General features: G+C 39.8%; 1 protein-coding gene across 2 annotated transcripts in view; it reads left to right on the top strand.

The window, feature by feature from the left end:
• The first annotated feature begins 6,125 nt into the window (after nt 1-6,125).
• csnk1db (casein kinase 1, delta b) overlaps nt 6,126-15,368 on the top strand; it is a 195,697-nt gene continuing 186,454 nt past the window's right edge. Inside the window, exons 1-2 of one of the 2 annotated variants that reach the window (XM_084342579.1) lie at nt 6,126-6,204; nt 6,343-6,423. The gene's annotated coding sequence lies outside the window, so the exon portion shown is untranslated. Of the gene's footprint in view, nt 6,205-6,296; nt 6,424-15,368 lie in introns of those variants that run through there. The other variant, XM_084342580.1, reaches the window with a different exon arrangement.

Genomic DNA, 15,368 nt, shown 5'->3' with positions numbered 1-15,368 from the left:
GTGCTACTTGATTCTGACTGGCTTGCTTGAATCTTCTATAGTTCTTCTCACCTGGTGGTTTAGACCGCACCCCACTGCATACTTCCTGCCTCCAACTTCTACCTCAGGTGCAGTTTCATCAACAATGTAGCTTATGGGTGCATCTGACATCTCCCTCAGTAGACCATACACTCCTGTCCCTAACTCTTTCCTTTAACAAATACATTCAGAGGTGAGTATTATTGTCTATCATGTTACACAGTACACAGGAATATATTCATTACAGTGTGACTGATGGTGTTGCTGTAGAGTACATGGAAAGTAAAATACTTACTTATTGTGGATATAGCTGGACATGATGGGTTTCCGCTTGCGGTTGACTTTGGCCTTGGCTACCACCACACTGCTCACAGGTTGTCCAGTTATTTTTTTACCCCTGGCTTTGTGCCACTGCTGAGGCTGGCTTGTGGAGGAGATGTCATCACTTCTGGCACGGCACAGGTCCAGGGTGTGCATAAGGCCCACAATATGAGAGCAAAACCCTGGTGAACTGATTTAAGCCAGAAGTAGCATTAGGGGTTTGTTTTGGAAATGCTATTTGCAGTGACTATGAATTGCTTTTGTCAACCAGCCTTATGACAATAATGTTACTAGCTAGTTACTGCTACTGCAATATTAGAGTGCCTTGACATAACCTTACATCCATGGACCTAGTGTAACAAGCTAGACTCTGATGACGTTGCTTGTTAGCTAGCTTCTTGCTAGCTAGGATAGTTGAAAGGATGTTGACTAGCTATCTAACTTTACCGGAGCTGTAACTTGTTAGCAACTATCATATTAATTTAAATATTTAGGTCAACATCCTCCTGAAGCATACAAGTGTCCCGAACTTACCCGGCAGTGCAAGAGCATGACTGGTCCACAAGGCTGTGCTCGTTGCATTTGAGGTAGAGATCATGGGGTTTCTCCGATTTTGCCATTGACCGGCATGCTTTCGCCTCGACAGTTGTAGTGTCCCCTTCGTTGTTTATTTTAATATTTTGAATGTATCCCTCCACTGCATACTGTAAGCCCTTTTGCCTCGATCTGGAGGATATCGCACAGGTATTGCTCCAAAAAGAGTCACTGACACGCACCGGTATATTACTCCCCGTCATGACACTGTGTTGACACGCCGTCGGCGTCAAGAAGCTTGTCGGGCTAGCAACGGTAACTAAGGGGGGCGGGGCTTTTGCGAAAGGTCAATTAGGGCCCGACCGAGTTATCGGCGAGCCGATTAAATCGGCCGATTATAGCCCGTTTGAGACTAATTGGTAATCGGCCAAAACTTGCCGATTGTCGCCGATATTTTCAGAAATAAAATGCAGGGAATAAGACTTGGTTTTACTTTGAAAATGTTCCCCCACTTGAAAAGATCCCCCGACATTAGGCTATTTATCCTGTAGAGGGCGCACCGACCTCATGGCAAACTCCATCCACTATCCACTAACCACCTCACACCACAGCAGAGTGACTGATCTGGAGCAGGCAGCGGCAGGGACGCACGGAGGAGAGTGGTCCACCTCAACGGTAAATAAACAAGTTTGTGAAATAAACAGTAAGTCAACAAGTTTCAGGTCAACCCACTTCACGATGTTCCCCGCTGTGTTGGTCTTGATCACGCCGAGCTAACGTTTAAGCACTATGTAATATGCAAGCTAAAGTTAGAATTAGCCATCTGCTATTAGCCTTGCTACACATATTAGCTGTGCCAGTAACGGTAGAATAAACATAACAGTACACATTACGTAATCGACTAGCTACTTCTCTCACTGAGGCAGCTGCATGTCTCCAGATAAGACCAGAGCAAAATGAGTAACATGGGGTGCGCGAGTAGTTGAAAACGCTTTTCTGGTCCGAGTTTGATTCATGATAAATCCGTGCTATATTACTGAGATGATCAGTCGGTCCTCCTGTCGGCGTGAAGAGCAGTAGCTAATGGTGCCTTGTTGTAGGCCTAATGTTGGATGGTTGTCATGTTAATATGCTGCTTGACTCAGCAATAAAAAGGATTTGAAATTATTTTTCTGCCTTTAATTCTTTGTAGAAGTGTCTGAAAGGCTCATAAGCAGCCATTTGTTCCAAAAAAAAAAAAAGTAAATATGTAGATATATTACTTAATTTAATAACATTTTAAAACTTTATAATAAAAAAAAATATCAGCCGATTAATCGGTTATTGGATTTTTTCCCCCCTAATAATCGGTATCGGCATCGGCTCCAAATCATTTGTTGCAGCAAGAAAGGCAGAGGATGATCTGGCAAAGAGGAGGAAAGGTGAGAATTGTAATAAGCTAAGAGAATGAGAAATATAGTGAACGAGCCTACAGATGCAACAGATAGCCAATAGAGATGCTAAGAAGCCTGAGCAGGATCTCCACTCTCTCTCTCTCTGTGTGTGTCTCTCTCTCTCTCTGTGTCTCTCTCTGTGTGTCTCTCTCTCTCACTGTGTCTCAATTTCAATTCAATTCAATTCAATTCAATTCGCTTTATTTGCATGAATGTCACATAGACGATGTTGCTAAAGCATAAAGTGTCAATTTAACAGGACAAAAATACACTTCATAAATTAATATATACATATATAAATAGAGTAAAATTCAAGAAAAAATAAAATAAAAATAATTGTGTTTGTGTGCATGTTTCTCTCTCTCTCTGTGTGTGTGTGTGTGTGTGTGTGTGTGTGTGTGTGTGTAAAGTAATAAACAATAATAAAATAAGTGATAATGACAATAAGGATAGTATCAATAAACAGAAATAAATTAGTCTAACAGTCTTTACATGCAGTAACATATTCTCCTGCTAGTTCTACAGCAGAGCTGACTTCTCCCAGAAGGATTGGGATTAATTTGTCTTGTTAGAGGGTGAGGAAGGGATTTTTTCTTTAAATTTGGGAAATAATTCTTCTCTAATTTCTCTTCTCTAATTTCTTTATATTTGGGACAACTTGTGAGAAAGTGAGTCTCTGTCTCTACTTCTCCAGTGTCACAGTGGATACAGGTTCTTTTTGATCTTTCCAGCCATTCTCTTTTATGGCGACCAGTTTCAATGGCAAGTTTATGGTCACTGAGTCTATATTTCGTAAGGGTTTGTCTTTTTTGGGATTTTTTTATTTGGGTTAAATATTGGGCCAATTTGAATTCTCTGTCCAGTAAATTATAACATTCTAATTTATTGATTGTTTGAGTTTCTGTTTTCCATTGTTGGCAATATTTTTGTTTATTATCTTTGTTGAATTTGTTTTATTTGTGAGTATGGAATTATTTTTGTAGTGTCATTTTGACTTGTCAATCTGATTTCCTCATTTGTCCCATTCCAGGTATTATTATCTGGGTTCAGACAGCCCTGCTGCTCCAAGTATGCTTTGTGATGGTATGAGTCGACGTCAGACTCCTTCAAGTGCTTCCAAAATGTAATAGTTCTCTTTTTGATTTTGATTAAGAGGGGGAACTGGCCCAGCTCTGCTCTGCAGCCGTGGTATGGGCAGTTTCTGTGGACTCTGAGTATGTTTTTGCAGAATTCAAGATGCACTTTTTCAACAGGGTTTGAGTCCCAGTGCTCTTGTTTAATTAAGGGGCCCCAAACTTCACTTCCATATAGGAGGATTGGTTCAATAACACAATTTTAAGCCAGATCATAATTGGGGGGTTTAATTTGAATAGAACTTTTCGTATGCTGTAATATGCTCTGCGGGCTTTATCTGCTAGTGAACTCACAGCTTTAACAAAACTACCCGAAGCAGTGATAGTTAGGCCAAGGTAAGTGTACTCCATTGTGTGGCTCAGTGTTGTCTCTCCCAAAGTAAACTGATTCTTTCTAGATTGTGATCTTGCTTTCTTTTGAAATATTATAATTTTAGTTTTATCTAGGTTTACTCTGATTGCCCAATTTACACAATAATTATGGAGTATGTCCAGATATTCTTGCATTCCTTGTTCTGTTTGTGATAACAGTAGGAGGTCATCTGCATAAAACAGACACTTGACTTCTTTCCCCTCCAAGTCAAGTCCTGGGGCTGGTGAGTTTTCAAGTAGTTTTGCTAATTGGTCAATATATATATTAAAAAGTGTTGGGGACATATTACAACCTTGATGGACCCCGCGACACTGTTTGAAGAAATCAGTTCTTTTCTTTCCAATTTTTATAGCACACTCATTTTCTGAGTATTTCCATTTAATAAGATCATAAACTTTGCCTCCAATACCATTTCTGAGTAACTGATAGAAAAGACCATTGTGCCAAATTGAATCAAATGCTTTCCTGAAATCAACAAAGCAAGCATATATTTTCCCTTTATTTTTTTGATGTACATGTTTTTGGATTAGAGTATGGAGAGTAAATATGTGATCTGTTGTTCTATGTTTGGGTATAAAGCCAATTTGTGATTTACTTAATACATCACTATCGGTGAGGTAGGACAGTATTCTTGAATTTAGTATGCTACAAAATAGTTTCCCTAAATTAGAATTCACACAAATGCCTCTATAATTATTAGGATTTAGATTGTCTGCACTTTTAAAGATAGGAGTAATCAATCCTTTGTTCCAAATTGTAGGGTAAATTCCACTTTTTAACACCAAGTTAAATAATTTTAGTATAGCCAGTTTAAGTTTATTACTACTGTATTTCAGCATTTCTGTCCTGATACCATCGATGCCACAAGCTTTTCCATTTTTAAGATCAGCAAGTTTTTCTTGTAGCTCCTCAATTGTAATTAGACCATCCAAAGCATTTTGGTTGTCTTTTATTGCATTTTCTAATGATTTTAATTGGTCAATTATGGACATCTGCTGTGTGTTTAAACCATCGTTTTCTGGGTTTAGATATAAATTTGAGAAATAGTTTTTCCAAACATTGCCATCTTTAATTTTAATGCTATCTTCATTTTTGGTTGAATTAATTTTTTACCACAGGTTCCAAAGAGTTTTGGTCTATTGCCTTTTCAATTTTGATAAATTCATCTTCAGTATATTTGGTCTTTTTTTGGTTGATAATTTTCTTATATTGTTTAAGGGCTGTGTGGTATTCATGGCGTAGGTCTTGGTTTTCAGGATCGTTATGTTTCTTGTTTGACAGGTTTCTGAGATGCTTTCTGAAAAGGGAGCATTCATTGTCAAACCATTGTTCTTTTGCTTGCTTTTTGTTTGATTTTGCATTTGGTCTTATCATTTTAGACTCTTTTTCTAGTTTCATAAATATCTGATTTAAATCTGTAGTGGCTAAATTTATGCTATCTTTGTTTAGCAGGTATTGGTTACATAGGAAATTATCTAGCATAGTTTGTATATTAGTGTTGTTAAATGAATTGGCGTAATCAGTGAGACTTTTCTCTGTCCACTTGTAATGTTTTGGGAGAGGTAACAGGTTGTTAGCGGGGGCATGTTTCTGGGTATGGGTCTCTGCTTTTTTCAGATAGAGTGTGATCTGATTGTGGTCTGATATGGGGCGTTGTGGTAAAACTGTGAATGCACTTATATTTTCTGGACAGATATCTGTGATTGCATAATCAATGACACTATTCTCTACCGTTTACCGTCTCTCTCTGTGTGTGTGTGTGTGTGTGTCTCTCTCTCTCTCTCTCTCTCTCTCTCTCTCTGTGTGTGTGTGTGTGTGTGTGTGTGTGTGTGTCTCAAATTCAAATTCAAATTTGCTTTATTGGCATGAATGTTAGGAGAACTATGTTGCCAAAGCATCAAGAATCAATAAAACAAAACAAATACAACTCACAGAATCAAATATATACAAATAAAAATAAATAATAAAATAAAATAAAATAAAAAAATATATTTACATTTATGTTGTGTGTGTGTGTTTGTGTGTGTTGATGAAGTGCTGTCTGTCTCTTATACACAGATTGGGTATAATTAAAAATATATATATAGTTAACTAGTAATTTCATGCCTCAGATGAGAAGTGTGTTTTATTCTAGCCTATTTGTTATCCATGAATGCATGTTTTCACTAATTTGCATTAGGTATAAGAAAATGTATCTGTTCTATTAGCAACAGTCGAATTAATAAACTCAACTTAAAGGTTGAATATGGAGAATGAGCAGAACACCGCCATCTAGTGTCTCGAGGTCGTAGTCGCAACAACAAAAAATAATTCCAGCAGTCGGGTTGCCAGATTCATTGCCGAGTGTGTCAATCCATCAGCCTGCGCCATGTCAAGTGACGAATCATACAGAGTAACGACTAATTTCGACCAATTAATTTTACAACAGTATTTAACGTTATCCAGTCTTCAACTGGAAGTCTTTCTTTGAGTGGTGTGTAATCGATTAGCTAGCTAGCTCTCAACTCAAAATGATTCCTTGTTTCTGTAGCCTGATCGGCGTGAGCAGACCAGCAGTTTCCTCAGCAGCGACAGTGAGGCTGAAGGCAGATGGAGAGATGGAGAGACTGAGGTTTGCACAAAGATAGCTGTCAGGCAGTGGTGTGGTGATAATGAATATAGAGATGGGTAAACTGATAGATATATACTGGCAAAATATAGTATGGTCAAATAGCGGAACTAACGTTGCCAACGTTAGTTGTAACGGTTACATTGTAACGGCAGTGGTAGTAGCAGTTAAGGAGTTGTTGAAAAAAAAGAGAAAGAAAAGACCCGACCCGAGTTATTAAATGTTTTCTGGACCCGGTGCGTCCGGTCGAGTTGTTCGGCCCATTGAGAATTATATTATGATTATATTATTTCCCATCTTTGCTGAGCTGATTTGTTTGAAAGCCTGTCCCATATAGACGCCTGTCTATTAACATATCCTGGGTTGATGTCGATGTGACTGTATTGGCTATAAACTATCCCCTCCTCTGTTTTTTTCACAAATCGCACACTAGATAGATAGATAGATAGATAGATAGATAGATAGACATACTAGTACTTTATTAATACCTTGGAAGGGTTTCCTCAGGGAGGATCCAGCAGCGACAATAAGTACATTAAAAAGCACACAGATCAAATATAGAAATATAAAGTGCAGTTCAGGGCTAAAAGAACAATAACAAATAAGTATATTAATTTCCCTCCTCCTCTCTGCCACCCTTCCCCCTTCCCCCCAGTGCAGAGTTGTACAGTATGCAGGGCAGTTGCTAGGAATTCTGGGCCCCCTGAAAGAATATCGGTGTGGGCCCCTCTACCCCATTCATTGCCACCTTCAATTTTGTTGTTTTTCAGTGTTCTTGACAGTGCCTGGTGTAATACACCCAATTTGTTTCATTTTTATGATTAACGACTTAACAAGGCAGAGTATTATTATGTAAATTATGTATTATTAGTTGTCTTATTCTCATTTCACTGATATGCAACACGTTATTACACCTCTGATTGCAAATACATTTTCAATTAACCACTCAACAAATAGGTAGTGGGTATTTTATTGTATTTAACAATCAAGCACTTATCTGCAAAAACACAAAGTGTCCTGGCTCAAGATAGTCCACAGGGTGGAGCCCAAGGTAAATTTGTAACATTTAACTTAAATTAGTAAAAGTAAAACAAAGAGCACATGGAATACATTGTTGTAAAACAAATATCAAAAACAACAACAAGCCTCATCTAATCTCAATTGAAGTTTAAATTGGCTTGTTTGTTCATTGTACAGTAAGTCTCCTCAGAGAGCCCAACGCCGGGCCTTTTTGTTAGCAAATTCGCTGATGAGGTCTTTGAAGTCCAACTGTCGGCTTAGCTGTCTTTCAATTGAAAGTCTAGCAAGGCTATTTAGCCTCTCTTCGGTTGTTGTGGATCTGAGATAGTTTTTAACTAGTTTCAGTTTGCTAAACGCCCTTTCTCCACCTGCAACAGTCACAGGTAATGTACAGAAGATTCGGATGGCAACACATACTTCACCAAAAATGCTCTGAAGCTGAAGTTTATAAATGGAATTCAGCAGTTCAAGGGGAGAGTGGCAGTCTGAAAATGTGGCAGTATAAACAGACCTCAAATGTTGCACTTCACTTTCAAAATTAGCACTAAGATCCTGTTTGTATTTGCTTGTTAATGAATGGCAAACTGAGTGAATCTGATGATCTTTTAAATCCTTGATTTTCAGTATTGCAGCAAATTCCTCACAGATATTTGCAATGGATTGAAAGCGGGTGTCCAAGGCACAGATGATGCTATCTAAAGCCACATAGAAAACACTGTTTCGAAACAGATTTGATTCTGTCTCCTGTTGGTTTCCCTCTTCTTCTGACCTCTGACTCTCATCTGCAAAACGTTTTCTCTTTCGCTTGTGGCTGACTGGAAATCCAGTGGGAACATCCATAGCTTCTGCGATGAGGGAAGCCTCTGCAAGGAAGTCATCCCATGAGTCGCGAAATACCTGCATTTCTTCCTTCAATGCCTCTATATTGGCTGCTTCTACATCTAGTGTAATTTTTCCTGACTGCAGAATTATGTTTCTGTCTTCAATGGACTGCAGTATTTTTTTCCAGACAGTCAGGAGAACAATGGCTTTAAAAGATGTAAAATAACTCCTGAGACCAGTGACCTCTGATTTGACTTCATTAGTTAAGCTGCATCTAGCAAGGATGCTATCCAGGGCTTCTAGGAGTGATGGTAAGTGATTTGCAACTGGTTTAACAGCCGCTATGCGGGCACTCCAACGGGTATCAGACATGCGGTGAAGGGAGCAGCCAGTCTTTTCTTTGAGAATGGCCCATCTCTCTGGGCTGGCACTGAAGATATTGTACAAGCGATTCAAACACCCGAAAAATGTTGAAACGTCGGTACATGACTCTGCAGCATGTACTCCAACAATATTTAGAGTATGTGAGGCACATGGTGAATATGTAGCAAGTGGATTTATTTTCCTTATTTCAGCCTGGACCCCTTTAACTTTTCCTGACATGTTCGAGCCATTGTCAAAGCCCTGGCCTCTGCAATCTGCAATGTCAATGTGGTGCTCCTCTAATGTCTTCAGTATCATCTCTGATATTTCATGGCCAGTCTTGCCACTGAATTCTTCAAACTGCAAGAAACGTTCAGTTACATCCCATTGATCATTCTCCTTCTGAACGACATATCTCAACAGAATTACATTCTGTTCCTTGTGGGAGACATCAGGAGTCGCATCACATATTAATGAGTAATAAATTGCACACTCCCTTTCCTTCAGTATTTCTTTCAAAACTCTATCTCCACAGAGTTCTATGAACTCATTTTGAGACTCTGGGCTAAGGTAATGGGTCATTCTGGTGCTTGGTCTTTTCTCCTTCACTTTTCTCAGATGTTCATTCAACAGAGGATCGTACTTATCTACAAGCTCTACAGTGCCAAGGAAGTTACCATTCCGTACATCACCAAGCGTTTCTGTGCTCCCTCTGAATGGCAAATTTCTTGAGGCCAGAAAAAGAGTAACATCTAATATTCTTTCAAGAATAGCTTTGTTTCTGTCAACTTCAAGTTGGATTTCTTGTTGCAGATGGCTGTCTATTCCCTTTGCTTCCATCAAAGAATATCTCAGATTTTTCCACTTGAGGTAGCAAATTTTGTGCGCCTTGCAAACTTCATGGTCAGGGAATTTGTTGTACATTCTCCACCATTTGAGATCTGATATTTTGTACCCTTCTTTGATGGTTTTTTTAGGCCATCACAGGAAAATAACATGCATGGCACACAGTATATTGCCCTTGCGCTTTCACTGTACATTAACCAGTCTCTCTTCTGTTTTTCCCGTCCATTTGTTGACTTTGTATACTCTAAATACTCTGGAAATTTCCTTCCATCTGAATCCTTTGGCATTATCAAGGTCAGGTCTCTCTGAGTGGCTGTGGCTAGCTTTTTGACAATTATCTCACGATCGTGGTCTGTGAGCTTCTCTGGCCATAATCCTGGGTCGCATTTTAAATATTCTTCCTCCTTGTTCTCTCTTTCCTGTCTTTCTGTACTTCCTGTGCTCTGACTGTCTTCAGCAGTTTCATGACTGCAGCAGCTTTGATCTGCTTCACAATTCCCTTCACTATCTGAAGTAGCCTTGCTTTGGGAACTTGGGCCTGTCTCTGTCAACAGCAACAGTGACGTAAATTGAGTTATAAAAAAATGTAGCCTATATTTTGCTATTGATTATATCATTGAAATAGCCAAGGTGTTGATTAATGGCTTAGTCACTGCCAGTAGTACAGCAGTTCACTAAAAAACCAAAACAGCCAACCAGTGTCCACATCACTCACTCACCATCAAAGGCATCATTGGACTGCTGGGGGTAAGCGTCTGCTGTGGGGTCAAACTCAGATGTGGCAGCCACTGCTGATTCTGGAGCAGCAGAGCATAAAGGTTTATTGTTCCATTATATATATTGTAAACATTAAATGTTATGTTTCATGGAAAAAATAATGCAGAACTATCCTATTCTTGGACAAATCTAAATGGGCTTCTTAGTACCATAGCTCTAGGCGGACAGCTTCACTTTCCCAGGCAAAAAATATTTTTAAACCATTCAAAGTCAGTGTAAACTGTCCAAAATTCTAAATAGTCTTTTTTACTTTGTTGTTGTCAGCTATTATGGTGTCTTTTATTTTATATTGCTATGAAAACAAACAACAACAACAAATCTTTGAACATTTAACTTTTTTATATTTAGGCTATTCAAATGTCCCACTAATAACACATTTACAAGACCGCATTGAACACATCATGGTAACGTAACTGACCTTCGTCTGATGCTCATAATTACTGAGTAGAACTTGAATGCATCATAATACAATTCAATGCAGCCTCTGAGTGGGCGCATACTGGAGCACTGTCCGACAGTGATATGCGTGAAACACACGGTCACTGTAGCCCCTAAATTAGTAACGGTTCAGTTATAGCTACTCTAGGAACCGTTGCTCTACAATGAACTGGCGACTTGTCCAGAGTGTAGCGCTGCCAGATGACAGCTAACGTAGGCTCCAGCCCGCGCCCCGTCAAAGTTAAGGTTACAGACATTAAATGAATTAACAAGTAGGCTAATTGTTTCAGCCGCCCTCCGTAGTTTTACTCTCACCATTCTTAGAAATACAGTTGGTAATGTCCTGGGCCCCTGCTCTGCTGCTCCTACGCCTGGCCTCCTTCTCAATTCTCTTCTGGTGTCCGGACTTGTGCTTTTTGGGGGCCATCCTAACCCTGCTGGAGTTGGCTCGCGCTCACTTAATTCAGATGAGGAAGAACGAACCGCGGTGTGGACCAAACCATTTTTTAAGAAGGGGCCAAGGGGGTTATTGAAATTATTAAAATTAGAATATTGTATAACTTGTGGCTTTGTTTTAATTCGGATTCATTCGTATGCATATATATTAGTTCAGTGTATGCATAATAATTTTGTCATAGAGGCTACTGGGGGCTGTGTGTGGGCCCTAGCGGGCTGTGGGCCCTTAGAATTGTCATCACCTTTCCCCCCTATACGACGGCGCTGCAATAGGTCCCATGTGTGGACTTCTATTTGGAATGCACCGTGTGTGTGTGTGTGTGTGTGTGTGTGTGTGTGTGTGTGTGCGTGTCTGGGCAAGGCCAGGGTGGCCTGGTTACATGACTGACTCCTGGCCTGAAAAAGTCTCCCAGTCCGGCCCTGTCTAAGGCGGCACACCTACAGATATCCACAGCTGAGGGAGGCCTCGGCCTCCCTGTCCTCCGTCATTTCTATTGGGCCTGTAATGCCAGAGCATTGGTTTTTTGGAGTCACTCTGCAGCTGCGGCAGAGCAGATTGGCTCCCTCCATCACAATTGGCCTGTAATTGAGACTCGTGTAGCTTCAGTGTGCGCAGGTGCCTCCTTAGCAGCCATTCTATTCTCCAAACTAAATCTACCTTTTAGATGTTTTAAGGATGATTTTGTTATGCGTAACACATTTAAGATTTTGAAACAGATTAAGGGTGTGCTGAATCTTCCTGGACTGTCTACCTACGCTCCTGTTTGTCAGAATCCTCGTTTAAACCAGGCACGATGAATGCTGCTTTTGTACAGTGGTCCGACAAAGGTTTGATCGCCATCATAGATCTTTACATTAATTACCACTTTGCGTCTTTCGCTCAACTGCAGGCAAAATTTGGTCTCCCTTCCAGCCACTATTTTCTATACTTGCAAGTCAGAAATTTTGTTAGGCAGTCGATCCTTCACTTTGAAATGTTGCCTGAACAAAACATCTTTTATGAGCTTATGTCCAAACCTCCCAACTACAAACGCTTGATCTCTCAATTCGTTAATCTTTTTAGTTTGGCAGCCGCTCCTCTCCATATTAAAGAAGCCTGGGTATCAGATTTCAGATGTGCTGTGGGCCCAGGGACTGAATAGGATCAAATCTTGCTCTATCAATGCTAGACTTCAACTTATTCAGTTTAAAGTCAGCCACCAGCTACATTTCTCCAAGACCAGACTGAATAGGATCTTTCCCTCCGTTTCCGCTTCCTGTGATAAATGCAAATCAGATCACAGGACTCTGGGTCACCTTTCCTGTTCCTGCCCTAAGCTTAGGATCTTTTGGGATGACATTTTCCACTTGTACAGTGTTATATATAGTAAACAGTTGATCCCCTCATCACTACAACAAGCCCTCATGTTTGGTATGGTTGTAGCAAAACGAGTTATCCTTAGAGATTGTAAATCAGTTTCCCCTCCTTGTTTTAAAAAATGGTTGAGTGATACGGTTTCCTGTATCTACCTGGAAGAAATTCGATATACTCTTAAACACTCACCACAAGTTCCTTGAAGTCTGGGGACCCTTTATTGCGTACATTCGAAGTGATAAACTTCATTCCCTTGATTAGTTACACTGGACTATATTATTCTGTCTCGTTTTGCTTTGTACTGTTTGCATTGTGCTTTGTACAACCAAGCCTCTCCTTGACCTCTCTTGATCCCGGCTCTCTGGACTCTTGATTCAGTATGTGGTCTGACATGTATAACTGTAATTTTCTCATGTTTATATTACTGTGGGCTGGCAGTTTGTTTTGTTTCGCTTTGTTTTATCCCGTCTTGTTTTGGTCTTTTTTTTTTGCTTGTTGTTGTACATCGTCTGTCTGTTTTTTGTGTGTGGTTTAAACTTAAAACTTGATAAATAAAAATAATTTTGAAAAAATGATGATGACCTACTGCTACAGTTACAAATACATCAAGAGGAATTAGACGAATTCTTTAAAGAAAGAGCTCAGGGTGCTTTCATATGTTCTAGACTAAAATGGATGAAAAAAATGGCAAATATTTTTTTAGTATAGAGTAAAGAAACATTGAGAGAATTTCTCTGTCTAGATAACAAATTGAGAACTCTGTAACCGAAGATTATACCGTTATTTCAAAATATGTCAAATTTTTATGCAGATCTTTATAAAAATGACTGTTGTAGTGACAGCTCTAATGTGTTTAATTAATTAAAAGATGTTAAAAAAGTAACAATTTCAAGAAAGAATGTAATGAAACATTATCCATTGAAAATCTAAGTGCTGTACCGCAGGCAACTGGACTTGTTTCAGTTTCTTGAAGATGTTTCACCTCTCATCCAAGAGGCTTCCTCAGTTCTAACTAACTGGAGACGGGTTGGCAGGCTTTTAAACTCTGTGTGGGTGTGACCTTACAGAGTCGCTAAGAGCGCGTGTGAGCTCTGAGTTTTGGAGTCATTAGGGGCCACTTGTGGGTTGTTGATCCAACTGGCCTTCATGTGTGTTGGTAAGGCTAGGTGAGCCCAGTTGTGAATGGTTGTTAAGCTGTCTGGGGAGGGAACTTGGTACAGCATTGTAGGTGAGTGATAAATAATGTCTTAAGCCACCTCCTCTGTTCAAAGACGGTTGTTCCAGTTTGACATAGATGGATTCCTTTACTCCTTTTTCGAACCATCTGTCTTCTCTGGCCAAGATGTTCACATTGTTGTCCTCAAAGGAATGATTTTTCTCCTTCAGATGTAAGTGAACAGCAGAGTCTTGATCTGAGGAGTTGGCCCTTCTGTGTTGTGCCATTTGTTTATGGAGAGGTTGTTTTGTCTCCCCAATGTACAAATCTGTGCATTCCTGGCTGCATTGAACAGCATAAACTACATTGCTCTGTTTATGCCTGGGTGTTTTGTCCTCAGGATGGACAAGTTTCTGCCTCAGTGTGTTGGTAGGTTTAAAGTGAACCGGGATAGGATGTTTCTAAGATCCTCCTGAGTTTCTCAGATGTTCCTGCGACTAAGGGAACTGCGATGTTGTTACGTTTTCTTGTCTCCTCCTCTCTGTCTACTCTGACTGGCCGGTTGGATCAACTACCCACAAGTGACCCTAATGACTCTGAAACTCAGAGCTCACCGGTGTCATTAACAACTCTGTAAGGTCACACTCGCACAGAGTTTGAAAGCCTGCCAACCCCTCTCCAGTTAGTTAGAATTATTGGTTGAGATGTGAAACATCTTCAAGAAACTGAAACAAGTCCAGTTGCCTACAATACAGCACCTAGATTTACTATGACCTGGATGACTGAGAACCTTCATCAACATTATCCATTGAAGAAATAAAATGGGGTATCAAAAATCTCACGCTCAATAGGTCACCAGGCAATGATGGCTTTACTTCAAAATTTTATAACTCATTGTCCTCTGAAATTTCAAAATTCCTGCTTGCAGTGCACAATGAAGCTATCAATAAAGAAGAATTACCTCACGATGAAACAGGGTCTTATAACACAAATTCCAAAACAAAATACAGATTCTTTAATTATTGATAATTGGCATGGCATTACATTATTAAACAATGATTATTAATAATAATAATAATAATAATAATGCATTTTATTTAAGGGCGCCTTTCAAAGCACCCAAGGACACCTTACAAAACACACATAACATAACAACAGTACATCAAACAATATAATCAGGTGATCATTAGTGTGGAAGGTATTGCAATTTTGCAAAGATAAATACATAAATATGAAATGCAATTACATAGTGCAATAATACAGAAAATAGGCAAGAATGGGATTGCATAGTTAGTGTGAGACAGAGTATGCCACTCGGAATAAGTGCGTTTTCAGGCAGGATTTAAAGGTGGAAACAGTTGGGAGAGAGTTCCAAAGGCTGGGTGCAGATCAGCTGAAAGCTCTTGACCCCATGGTAGTTAGGTTGACAGATGGGTCAAAGAGCTGGATAGTAGAAGAGGATCAGAGAGTGCAGGAAGGTGTGTGGATATGAATAAGTTCAGAGAGATACGATGGTGCCAGGTTGTGAAGGATCTTGAAAGTGAGGAGTAGAATCTTAAAATCAATGCGGGATTTGATAGGGAGCCAATGGAGTTGCTGCAGGGCCGGAGTGATGTGTTCAATAGAGGGAGTTCTGGTGATGATACAAGTGGCTGCGTTCTGGACCAGTTGGAGTTTATGAAGAGATTTCTGAGGAAGACCACGGAGGAGAGTCCA

This window comes from Pagrus pagrus (genome assembly GCF_965226575.1).
Source record: "Pagrus pagrus genome assembly, chromosome: 21".
Lineage (NCBI taxonomy): Eukaryota > Metazoa > Chordata > Actinopteri > Spariformes > Sparidae > Pagrus > Pagrus pagrus.
Note: the sequence above shows the minus strand (reverse complement) of the source record. Positions and strands in the feature narration are given on the sequence as shown.